Source organism: Papio anubis, chromosome 2 (assembly GCF_008728515.1).
Source record: "Papio anubis isolate 15944 chromosome 2, Panubis1.0, whole genome shotgun sequence".
Taxonomy (NCBI): domain Eukaryota; kingdom Metazoa; phylum Chordata; class Mammalia; order Primates; family Cercopithecidae; genus Papio; species Papio anubis.
In genome coordinates, this window is record NC_044977.1 from 74,804,658 (window position 1) to 74,817,571 (window position 12,914).

General features: G+C 40.6%; 1 protein-coding gene across 25 annotated transcripts in view; it reads left to right on the forward strand.

Moving 5' to 3' along the window:
• The window catches only part of MAGI1 (membrane associated guanylate kinase, WW and PDZ domain containing 1), a 677,304-nt gene that overhangs the window by 536,892 nt on the left and 127,498 nt on the right, over positions 1-12,914 (forward strand). The gene's annotated exons all lie outside the window — the stretch shown is intronic.

Below are 12,914 nucleotides of genomic sequence, written 5' to 3' on the forward strand. Positions count from 1 at the left end.
ATTTCTAAACACTGCTGAGTTGAATGACATGAATGTATCATTTCACATAAGTGCAAACATATCCATAGGATCAGATCCCATTGCTGGGTCAAAGCCGAATGTGGTGGAAAAAAGTCATGTTTTTCTGAAAACAGTATTATAGCTTGATTACTTTTTGGAGTGTTATTTTTGTTTGAGGCAGAAGTGGCACAATCATACTATTAACTAGGACAGATTATTAACTTGGTCAAGTTATTATGTGTATGTCTTTACTAACTCTTTAAAATTTGGATTTATTAGGCATTCACAGGAACATTTTAAAGATTAGGCATAAACATAAAGGGTAAATACAAAGTAGATTATTATTTTAATAGGGACATTCTAGCTTTAATGTGATAATTGCTCCTGTTATGGTGACTAACAGTCATATCATGATCATGAATCTTAAAGATGCTGTTTCTGGTTTGATATTCTTTGGAGAAGGGGAGGAGCATTGTCTTTGTACATACTGCTCGTTTCCAAATTGTGAATATACAGTAGACAGTGTATATTAATCAAACTCCTGCTCATGAAGTCAGGAATTTTTATTTGTTTGTTTTTGAGTATTGCTAACTATCAGTTGGCTTAGTTTCCTGAAACTACATGTTGGGATGTGACTGGGTGGCTGGTGGGCTGGGCAGGAGTCCGAGAATAATCGAGGTCTAGGAGTGTATAGAGGGAAGGGAGGGGGACTGCGGGAAGGTACAAGGAGCTTCTTCAACTTGTTGTCAGCATGCTGTCCTCACATGTTGTACATGTGAATTGAGCTAAAACTTCAGTGGCCATGGATAGAGCATGTGTGACTCCTCTTTGGTTAGCAGAGAGAGAATTGTCCTCCTCTGAAATCAGTTATGCCCATCTGGGGGGCTTCAGTCATCAAATATACAAAACATCTATTTGCATTTTTGGAGAGGCTGGGGTAGGAGTGTTTGTACAAAGCAAAAGAGGATTGGGTCGGACAGGAAAAACTTGTGATTTAGGCTCCAATTTAACTTGAAAGATGGAAAGTAAACTCGCTTTATTCAATGTTAATGGAACAAATGATATATAGGTGGAGTCAGTTCTTTTTCTCATTTAATTTTATCATTGCAACAGAGGCAGCTATTATCTTCACTGAATTTTTAGATGGAGACACTGGAGCCAAGTGGCATTAAATAACTTTTTCAGAGTTGCACAGCCAGTTCTAGAATGCTAGAACAGGAACCAAACCCAGATCAATGTGACTCTCAGATCCTACACTCTTTCCTAAAAACCCCAAGAATATCCTAGATGTAACTAAAAAGCTAAGGAAAGTAGCCATTAGTACGTGAAGCTAACTTCCTTGTGTGTAGCAACAGAGGAATGTTTTTCAGAAAATGTCTGATTGTCTTATAGAAAATGGTGCCTTTGTGAGTGTTGCGTCGTTATTTTGGAACTGGAATTTTCTTAGGTGCAGGATTAATCTTTTCCACTTCTAACCCATTTGACTGTGCAGTGTTCTTCAACCTTTGGCCTATTAGCAATGAAATTTCCCTACCACATGAGATGGCTCATAAGTTTTTTTTTTTTGGGAAACAGTCTCACTCTGTCGCCCAGGCTGGAGTACAGTGGCACAATCTCGGCTCACTGCAACCTCTGTCTCCCATGTTCAAGCGATTCTCCTACCTCAGCATCCTGATTAGCTGGAACTACATACAGGTGCATGCCACTGTGCCCGGCTAAGGTTTTATATTTTTAGTAGAGTTGGGGTTTCACTGTGTTGGCCAGGATGGTCTCAGTCTCATGACTTCGTGATCTGCCTGCCTCGACCTCCCATGGTGCTGGGATTACAGGCATGAGCCACCGTGCCTATAATTTTTTGGAACTGACCCGAGTATACTATATTGACTCTTAAAAACTGAGAGCCAAATGGAGTGTTTATTAAATGCCATATGCCCTCAGAGGAGTAGGGCTGGAAAGACATTTAGAGAACTTTCTCTGTCTTTGCCTCTCCTGGATAAGTCCCTTGATGGTGGCTGCTGTCTATTGGTGGACACTAACAAGCTTGCAAGCCCTGCTGTCACACTGCCTGAGTTTGATTCTCAGCCCTTTTGCATTGAGCTGTGTGCCCTCCGGCAAGTTACTTAATGCTCCATGTCTCCATTTTCCCATTGGTAAAATTAGGATAATAATAGTGCTTCCTCAGAGGTAGGGCTAAATGAGACAATAATTGGAAAGGGCTTAGCAGAGTGTCTGACACATGTAAGCTCTCCATCAGCGTTAGCTCTTGTATTTACACGCACCTAGTTCTAAATTGCTCCCGTAGTGGATCCCTTTCCTCTCTACTAGTCAGTAAACCAGCAGATTTGCCAGTGAAATGTCTTTATTTACTTCCCAGGTACTCACCTTATTTTTTACCCTCCTGAAATTGCTTTCTCCACACCTCTACTGGTTCCAGAGAGGAAAAGTCTACCACAACAACACAAAGCACTCTTTAAAGCACGACATGTATAAATGTTTAAGTAACAGTAATAAGCGTACATGATGGAATAGTTCCTACAGTAAAAGACTTAAAACTAGCTAAGTCCTAGTTGCTTCCCCTCTTCCATATAGGTAACCATTATTAAAGCTGCTAGTGCAAATGTCCGGAAAACTTACATGTACACAGCATATATGTATATCTTGTTTATTTCACTCTGTTATTGCCCTTTGCCCTTAACACAGCTTGGAGATCTTTCCACATTACCCCATACAGTTTCACCTCATTCTTTATAAATGCTGCATAGTATCCCAGTGAATAAGTGTGTGTGTGTATGTGTGTGTGTGTCTGTATGTGTGTATATAAAACTTATTTAACCAGCCCTCTGCAGATGGACATTTTAAATGTCCCCTGCCTTACCTCCCCCTTCTGTTTTTGGTGGTGGTGTTATAAATAGTGCTTCAGGTATCTTGTTATACAATTATGAGCATAACTGTAGGGTAAATTTCTGGTAGCACAGTTTTAAAGCAAGCCTTTTAATGCATATATAATTTATTTCAACAAGTATTTATTGAGCATTTATTTCAGGCCAATAATCTCTTCTTAGTTCACATGGTAAACCAAGGATAGAGCTGGGATTCAAATTCAGGTACTCTGGCTGCAGAGTCTATACTCTTCCCCCGCTCAGTCTTGTGAGGCGTATTAAACATAAACAATTTTGTTGGGCATGGTGGCTGATACCTATAATCTCAGCACTTTGGGAGGCTGAGGTGGGAGGATTGCTTGAGCTCAGGAGCTCACAGCCAGCCTGGGCAACATGGCAAAGCCCATCTCTACAAAAAAAAAAATACAAAAAATGAGCCAGGCATGGTGGCGTCCACCTGTAGTCCCAGCTACTCGGGAGGCTGAGGTGGGAGAATCACCTGATTCTGGGAAGTTCGAGGTTGCAGTGAGCCACGATCACACCACTGCACTCCAGCCTGGGCAACAAGAGTGAGACTGTATAATATATGAACGAATGAATGAATGAATGTAAACAATTTTAAGAAAAGTGATGAATGGGCCGGGTTTGGTGGCTCACACCTGTAATCCCAGCACTTTGGGAGGCCAAGGTGGGCGGATCATTTTAGGTCAGGAATTCAAGACAAGCCTGGCCAACATGGTGAAACCCCCTCTCTACCAAAAAAAAAATACAAAAATTAGCTGGGCTTGGTGGTGCATGCCTATAGTCCCAGCTACTTGGGAGGCTGAGGTGGGAGAATCACTTGAACCCAAGAGGCAGATGTTGCAGTGAGCCGAGATTGTGCCACTGCACTCCAGCCTGAGTGACAACGTGAGACCCTGTCTCAAAAAACAAAAAAAAAAAGAAAAAAGAAAAGTGATGAGTGTTCTGAGAGAAACTACACAGCGCTCCAGAAGCTTATAGGAAGGGCACACCATTTCATCTAGTTTTGGCAGACACCCTGGAGGAGGCAAAGCTATGTGAGGACTATATTTCTGCCACTTTAGGTCAGGTGAGAGGCTGGGAAATGGTGTTTGAGTTTAGTAGTCGGCATGGGTGGTGGGGCCTGAATCCACAGAGAGTGATGTGATGATGAACCAAGAGAGGGTTAGAAGGGTGGCTTCTAGAAAGGGGGGGAAGCAAGCATACCCTGTTTCCCTTAGAACCACTGCTGTCCCATAAGAACTTCTTTCCTTGCTGGTAATGTTCAGTATTCTGTACTGTCCAGTATGGCAGCCGGTAGCCACCTGTGGCTCTTGTGATTGAGAAACTGAGTTTTAAATTAACTTTAATTCAGTATAAACTCATTTAAATGTAAGTAGCCACACATGGCTGGTGGCTCCAGTTTTAGAGTCAAAGCTTCTGAAAGGAAGGTTAAGGACCTGCTCAGCAAGATCTTCTCTGTCCTCACAGCTGACTTCACAAAGCAAAGCATGTCTTAAGAGTTAAGCTCCTTTCAGAAAGAATCATCATTTTGATCCTCCCAAAGAGGATGTTATGCAAAGGAGTGATGATCTTCTTTTGTGGATACATTCTTTGACAGGCGAGATGCAGACAAATAGAGTGAACCAGTGAAGCCTCAAGGCCCAGTAACCTTCAGAATTCTCTTTCAAGCCCAATATTTGCTTGATTGAGATTGGTAGGGATGTAGGACTTTACAGCTGGAACTGCAGTAAAGTTAGTTTCTTCAGATAATAGAACTGAGATCCAGAGAGAGCTTGGTTTAAGATACTGCAAGGAATTAGGAACATAGCCTGGCCAAATGTTGCAGGACTGGGATGCTTTTATTTCCCTGTTGCCTGAAAAGTAATGCTGCTTTTGTAGCCTCAGTTACTAGTTTGTGAGTTCATTCATTTATTTATTAAAGATAAAATGCTGAACAAAAGCAGATATGGTTGTGGTCACTGTCTTTATGGGTCTTAACTGTCTAGTGGACAAGACACATTATTTAAATAAAGAAATAAATATCCAATTTTAAGTGTGCAAAGGTCTTTAAAGGAGACCATAAGATGGGGAGAGTGTATGTCTATGGAATTGAGAAAAGGTACCCCTGTAGAAGTAGTAATTGAAGTGAGGTCTGATGGGTGAGCTGGAGTTAGGTTGCTGGATTTAGCAAATAAAAACACGGAACACCCTGTTTTGCATATCATCTGGTAACACCAGTTGGAGTTGGCTTTGGACCACATTGATGATGGTGGTGGTAAATAGTCAGCTGAATCTAGAGATATTTATGTGAAAAGCTGAATTTGTTAATGTATTGGTTATTGTGAGAAGGAGGTAGAAATGACAGATGATGGTAATCCTGCTAAGATGACTCCTAGTTTCTGTCTTCTATAACTAGATAGACAGTGGTACCATTTGTGAAAATTAAAAAATACCAGAATTGGGGTAGGTTTGACGGGCAGAGGCTCCATCCTGAAACTTTCTATCCCCCCCGCAACTGTAACGCTGAGAGTTCCATATACTCCTAGCAGAGTAGAGCCCCTTCCTAGCTATGTAAGGAATCTGATTATCACCCCTCACAAGGCATAGAAGTTATTAGTAGAGTTTGTCATTGATTTCCACTTCATAATTTGAACCAGCTCCTCATTCTGCCACTAAACAGAATTGGCATCATAGCAAGGCAAAGAAGACAAGAATAAGCACATCTTTCCAACTTGGGCCAACTTCCTAATTGTGGCACCAAGCTGATTTATTTGATATGGTGCTTAAAATAAGTCAGCGGAACCATTTCCCTTTTCCCTCGCTTTTCTTGTTTGTCTGTTGACATTTTTGCTCTGCAAGACAGGTCACTGCCTCAGCCATCCCTTGGGACTTCTCTAGGAGAGAGTTTACAAGGAATGAACTGTTCAGTGGAGGGTGAGGGTCCAGACATGGCTGTTTTGCAAATGCCTCTGTGTAGAAGAGGCTGATTACACACTTTGGGCATTGCAAAGGTTTTCCTTCCGCGTAGAAATGCAGTGCCAGGGTGACATTTCAAACTGGAGTTATGGGTTGCATATTTCTGCATGTTAATTAGGAAGAGGATGTCAGCATTCAATAATGTTGTTGTTTTGCTTCCTAGAAGGTCTGCAAAAAGGCAGCTGCCAATGGTTTAATTTTTGGGGACACAGAGGTAAAACAGGGGTGAAGAGAGTTCTTGTTTCTGGTTAAAGAAAACGAGACTGTCTGGAGTCCTGTTCTTTGGCAGGCCCTAGAAGCAGTCTGTTGTGATGAGCTCTGTTGGCAAACTCTGCCGTGGAATGTTCTCTGTTGATAATGAAAGTGACCAGATGAAATCTGTGCTACAATTGGCTGTTCTTCTGCTTATGAAGATGGGGAGGCTGGAGAAGCTTTCTTTAATTCCCTGCTTAGAGATCCCCAAAGATTCTTGGAGCCAAAAGCATAGATGTCAGAGACAGACTAATCTGTGTTTAAATGCCAGTCATCATTTTTGACTTGTGTGAATATCGGTTTCTTTATGTGAAAATGGGAATATTGATGCCTTTTTTTTTCTGTAAGATTGTTTATGAAGATTAGAATAAGTGAATATATGGGTAGTGATAATCGGTGCACAATACATGTAACTTTAAAAAATGTTGTTATTTGAATATGTGTTTTGATAATACACTCTTCTACACGTTAACCCTATTATCTGTCTACAACATCAGGCCTGACTGGAGACTGCCAGAGTTTATTATAGGCTAACATTGTGCCAAGCACAGTGCTGGGTGCTTTATACACATTGTCTAATTTAATCTTGACAAAAACCCTATTAGGTTGCCATGATTTTTATCTTTATCCTATGTGAACTGAGGCTGAAGACAGAGAGGTCCCTTATGTCACTCAGGGTCATAAAGCTCTTATATTGTCCTCTTTGATCTGGTATTAGAAGCCAAATGGCACTGGCAAGGACAAACTGCTAATTATAGGACAGTGGCGTATTGCCCTTCTGTGCGTGAACATCGTATTTTTGTAGGGTGGGGCAGGTAGGAAAAGGAAGAGTAAAAAGAAAGGATTGCAGTTTTGTGAAGGAACTATCGTGTGCTGAGCAAGCAAGTAGCAAAGTGAAGTGAGGCAGATCTTGGTAATTCAGATGTAATTGATGGACTGGAAAGAAAGTGTTGTGAGTCATGCTATTAAAAACTGGATCCACAATACAGGTTTTTAGGAGGATCCCAGGCTGGAATTCATGTGCACGCTCTGCACTTATTCATTTACTCATTCTGCAGTGAATTACTGGGTAATAGTATGTGCCTGGCACTGTGTCAGGCCTGAGAACACAGTGGTACCCAAAATCAGATGTGGCCCCTGGCCTCTTGGAGCTTATAGTCTAGAGGTGAAGACTGGCACTAAATAATTAAACAGTCTGCTATATACAATAAAGGGCATTAGGAAGGGGAGGTACATGGTTCCTTGAGAACATATAAGAACTGATAAGGACAGCTTTGATCTAGTCTTTGGGGTCAGAGATACTGTTGCTGAGGATAAGCAGGCAGTAACAGGCTGAGGAGCAGAGGGAGGAGTGAGTGCAAGAGCTATGAGGTGGGGAAGGGGGCACAGTTTACATGCTGGGGGCCAAAAGGCAACCAGTGAGGTCAGAGCAAAAAGAACAAGGTGAAGGCAATCAGGACAAGTGCTTGGAGAGTGGGCCTGGGGCAGACCACTCAGGACCTTGAGGCCAAGGCAAAATCAGATATGCTGGATGTCCATGTATTCATGTACTCCATACGTATTTGCAATATACGTAAAGAAAGTAAGGTTTTTGTACCCCTCCCCCCCAAAAAAAAAACCATTTTTGCCCCCTTGGGGGTCATATTGCCCCGGTTAAAAATGCATGCTGTAGATTCCCAGCCATGGGTAGTCACTACCATCCTGTTCTCGGGCTTATTTTCAAAAGCTTGTCTCGTAGGAAGAAGACAGACAAGTACCCCCAATTCCCACCCCCATCTACCCTGGACCAGCCATGTAACTCCATGGCAGGTGTTTCTGCCACTTTGGGCCTCTATGTTTGTCGTCTGCAAAAGAGGAATGATTTTCTGTCTCCCAAATGGCTTTGCTACACAAACAGTGATCCATGGATCTCAGGCCCACCCTGATCATTATTTAATGTAATTTAATTGTTTGCACATTGAAGCTTGACAAAACTGATGTATGCCATAGAGAATGATTGCGAAGATCATGTTTCAGTCCAATTTTTACTTTGTATTTCCCATGCTTGGCATTAAAAAGGTTCTCTGTAGGCCGGGCTGCGGGCTCAAGCCTGTAATCCCAGCACTTTGGGAGGCCGAGGACGGGCTTGATCACAAGGTCAGGAGATCGGTGACCATTTTTTACTTTGTATTTCCCATGCTTGGCATTAAAAAGGTTCTCTGTAAAGAAATGAATGAATGAATGAATGAATAGTAAATTTGTATAATTTGAAAGCCATACAGATTTGGTTAATCCTAGCTTAAATTCCAGGGTTACAATCCTCCTTAAATATTTTATAAAGCTCTAAAAATTGATTCGCAGTGCCTATTACTTTTTAAATGTGTGTCAGAAAAATATTTTTTTTTAGCTTTGTCCTGGCCAGAGATTGTGCTTCTTAATTAAGGCCAGCAATGGCTTCCTCTTAAGTCCTCCTTTGCCCTCCGCTTTCCTCCCTGGCCGCCCTCCCTGTTGAGTTTTGTTGTAGAACCAGTTCTGAAAATAGCAGCAGAGAGAACAAGTTTCCACTTGGGAGGGAGCCCAGCCACTGCAGGAAACGTGTGTTGGATAACGCAGAGCCTGTGGGACAATCAGGCACACGGCTCCTAGACACTGTGCAGCCTACCAAGTGATAGCCCCAATTAAATTTTTAATCACTTATAATTTTTCAGATGATTTTTATTTAATACCATTAAGTGGCGCATATTGTCTGTGAGGTTTGTGTTTCTACATGGCTAGACATTGTAAGGTTTGTGTTTGCGCTATGGCTAGACTTTGCTTGATTGTGACAAGAGTGCAAACCTTTGCAGAAGGTGGAGTGTTTCTGGAAGGTTAGAGTCATGAACTCAAATGCCTAAGGGGCCATACAGGTCAGGTAAGAGGGTGAATAGTCTGCGTAAAGGCAGAGAAGATCAGTGGTGACTGTGGCAAACTGGAGCATACGTGACCCATCCTGCCCATTGCTGCACGGTAAGGACAGTTCGCAGCAGAATAAGACAGCCAGAGTTGAAATAAGACAGCCAGAGTTTTTGTCCAAAAACCCAGGGCCAAAAGCAAGTCCTCCAAAAATCAATTCACTCAAAGGCTAATCTGTGAATTATTGAGGACTTTTTGAAGTTTGAGGTTTTCTTACATCTACTCATGCCTCTGCTCATGCCCCTGTATCTGCCCATGCCCTTGCATTGCTGCAGCCTTAGGGCACTGTTCTAGATGGGGTCCAAGATCTTAGTCTGCCAAGGGTCAGGCAAAACCAAGAGGGGGAGCAAAAATGTCTCTGCAGAAATCCTTGATTTAGTATGTTCATGTGAATTGGCTTTAGACACATACTTGCTTTTCAACGTCCTCTATAAGAGATGGAGTCCCTGGAACCAGACTTTACACTTTGTCAAGCAGGGAATCCAGACTTCAACTAGAAGCTTTCTAATTTAAAATGTTGGTCACTAATCCAAATTATTTTAAAACAGTGGTATATGAAAGTTTGAACACTCTGCAGTTAGAAAACCACTAGACAGAAACTTTTCTATAAAGGTTGTAGGTTTCAGTATGGGAAATAAGAAATAGTGGAGAGATTTGGATAATAACAACACCGTCTCATATTTAACACCTTATAGTTTACAGAGTACCTTTGAAAACTCTGCGTTAGTTAACTGTCACAATCCTATGAGGTTACTACAGCTGGTGCTACCATTCCCATTTCACAGAGAAAGTACTAGAGAGACTGAGTGTAGAAGACTTGGTTATTTGGTTATTGACAGGTTTGCTTGCTTAGTGCTCAGTTACCATGTGTGGCACTTTGGATACGTGATCTCTTTGATCCTCAAAACAATGTAGTATGGGTGTCATTTTAAAGATTGGAAACATGCAATAGCAACTTTAGGTAGCATTTACCTACCCTCACCATAGTGGCAGAATTCAGCACAGGTTAAAGGCAGACCGTCTCATTTTGTCCTCCTAACAGCTATTCTAGGTGTAAACTAGGTTTTCTTAGAATCCCAAGTTAAAGGAGGACAAAGACTTGCCCAGAGTCCCACAGCTAGTTAGTTAGTAGTGGGCTTTCAACTCTGAGCTGTCTCTTCCAAGCCTTTTACCCCATGATATGGTGTGCCAAGGCTCTGCAGTGTTGCTCATGGGCCACTCATTAGATTAAAGCCAGTGAAATTGCTTATGTTTGACAGTTTATATCTTCTACAACAGCAGTTTCATATGGTTCAACCTAATATTATCTACTTTATCTGCCTCCACTCAATGTTAAACTAATTTTCAGAAACGGGAAACCATTGTGAACAAGTGGATTTTTCTGGGTTGTATGTAGTTGCATTGACAAATCTGCTAATCATTTATTAACTTAAGAAAGATTTTGAACTCGAAAAGTGAGGATGGGTACCTAATGGAAAATTCACACATATATGTCAAATTTAAGTGGAACTTTTATTTTCCAAGCACTTATTATTTCTGCCATAAATGCAAATGTTGAAGTTTTAATTGACTTTAAATGATTAATAATTTTAGGAATGCTACTTCAGTTTAATGGCACTGAAACCGAGTGATATGGTTAGGAAATTATACATATAAAAATTATGAGGGAGGGGTTCCACATCTTTCAGTAGAAGTTTCTTATTTATAGACATTAGCCTTAGTTTAACATCAGACTCGAAAATGTACATGATGCCTTGATATAATAATGATTGTAAGGAATGAAAATTAAATTCACTAGAGCCTAGTCTCTCTCCTTTTTTTCTCACTGTGCAGATTATTTTTAAAATAGTTAACAATCGTACTTTCCTAAACTTCACTAGATAGTCTTCAGTTAATGAGAAAGTTAACAGTTTGGCCTAGTTACTTACACCTTCAGTGAAGGCATGAGACATCCTTTGATACAGCCTCCATAGAAATGCAAGATTAAGTGCATTTCCTGGTTGACACATGTGCTAATTTCTTCTTTGCTCAAGTGCTGGCCCCTAAAGACACGTGTGAGATGCCTTTCTTCAAGCTGATTCTACTCAATTCCAGCGCCTTTAAGTTGAAAACCTGAAAGAAGATTTTTGAAGATATGGATAGATTACTTCCTATGAAAACACTTCAGTGATTGAGTTGAATATAAGCCACCAGAATGTTCATATCAGGTTTCTACCTGGCACCCTTCAAATTTGAACATGGTGCTCGTTCATGTACTGCATTTAAAAAATGTGTATGTTGAGTTTTCCTGCTGATACAGACTATTCCACTGCTCTCAAAGAAAATGGGTGTGTATCTCTATACATTTTGATGATTCAAAAAACGTTTTTAAAAACTATTAAATCTTTTTCTCTTAAAAAAGAAACCTTATTGCCAGGTGTGGTGGCTCATGCCTGTAATCCCAGCATTTTGGAAGGCTGAGGCAGGTGGATAGGTCGAAACAAACCAGCCTGGCTTAACATGGTGAAATCCCGCCTCTACTAAAATGGTTAAAGCAGCTACGGTGGTGCATGCCTGTAGTTCCAGCTGCTTGGGAGGCTGAGACTGTAGAATCGCTGAACCTGGATAACAGATAGTTATTAGACTGCACAAGTGGAGCAGATTCAAAAAAAAAAAAGGAAACTATTGGTAAAGAATAAAGCCCAATAGAAGCAATTTTTTTTTTTTTTTTTTTTGAGACAGGATCTAGTTCTGTCACCCAGGCTGGAGTGCGGTGGCACAATCTCTGCTCACTGCATCCTCGACTTCCCAGGCTCAAGAAATCCTTCCCTCTTCAGCACCCCCAAAGTACCTGGGACTACAGGAGAGTACCACCAAGCCCAGCTAATTTTTTTATATTTTTTAGAGATGGAATTTTACCATATTGCCCAGGCTGGTCTTGAACCCCTGAACTCAGGTGGTTAGCCCGCCTCAGCCTCCCAGTGTGCTGGGATTACAAGCATGATCTGCTGTACCCTGCTGAGAAATGAATTCTTTATCTCTATATCTCATGAAGACCAGGCTATTACTGTCTCCTTTTGCGTTTTTTTTTTTTTTTCTTTTGGTGCTTGTGTAATAAAATGTGTTTCTTATGTAGCTATGTACTGAGGTTAGACAATGGGGTTGGATCCTTGGGAAGAAAGAGTGTGTATAGGATTTATTATTATTTACAAATTCTGCTTTACTAAGCATAGAATTACAAACATTAGTTAGGATTGATTCAGTATCTCAAAATCATTTCCTATCTTCCTGGCCTTGTTCTGAAAGATGCGAAGTGGTAAATGGAGTGATGACATTCTAAGGTTGATGTCTTTTATCATGTAGCCACTGAATATTATTGTTATCAACTGTGTTTTTCAAACTTTGATCTTGATGAACCACCCTTTATGATTTTGTTCATATGGAGAACACGTATTATTTATTTAATGTTATCTTTAAAATAACTTTTAAAAAATAGCTTACTTTTTAACTTTTCAAAAGGAAACTCTTATTACTACCATCACTGTTATGTATTCAGCTGATTAATTTCTTATTATATAAAACTGTCTTTTTAAACTTCAAGTGAAACATAAGTCAATTTTTTAAAGTATTGCTTTTTTTCTTAAATTCTAAAGGCAAACTTTGTATTGCTATCATAACTTACCAGTGAGATTTCTCTATGGCAAATTAAAAATATATGTTATCTATTAAAATAAAAAAATTAAAATGTAAAAATCTATTTATGTACAAGTGAGAATCACATAGCACACTATAGAGGGACCTAAATCAAACTGGGAAAGAGTGGCTGAAAGTGAAGATGGGCCACTACTGGAAGAGTGACCCATACTGGGTGCCACCATTGACACAGGGTTTTCT